General features: G+C 40.2%; 1 protein-coding gene across 1 annotated transcript in view; it reads left to right on the forward strand.

Moving 5' to 3' along the window:
- The window catches only part of LOC119594122 (deubiquitinase DESI2-like), a gene marked incomplete at its 5' end in the record, with an annotated part of 26,766 nt that overhangs the window by 23,442 nt on the left and 2,996 nt on the right, over window positions 1-328 (forward strand).

Raw genomic sequence — 328 nt, forward strand, 5'->3', positions numbered from 1 at the left:
CACCAACACACATACCACCACCCAAACACACAAATTTTAAAAAAAAAACCCATAAACACCCCCCAACAAAAAATCCCCAACAACCCACAACCCCAAAAAAACCCAAAAAACCCCAAAAAAAACAAAAAAAAACAACAACCCCCAACCAAAACCCCCAAAAAACCCCAAAAAAAACAAACCCCCCCCCCAAAAACCCCAAAAAAAACCTAACCCCCAAAACCCCCAACAAACCCAAAAACCCAAAAAAAACAAAACCCAAAAACAAAACCCCCAAACCCCCAACACCCCCTACCAAAAACCCCCAAAATTAAAAAAAAAATCCCAAAAC

This window comes from Penaeus monodon, chromosome 33, assembly GCF_015228065.2.
Source record: "Penaeus monodon isolate SGIC_2016 chromosome 33, NSTDA_Pmon_1, whole genome shotgun sequence".
NCBI lineage: Eukaryota > Metazoa > Arthropoda > Malacostraca > Decapoda > Penaeidae > Penaeus > Penaeus monodon.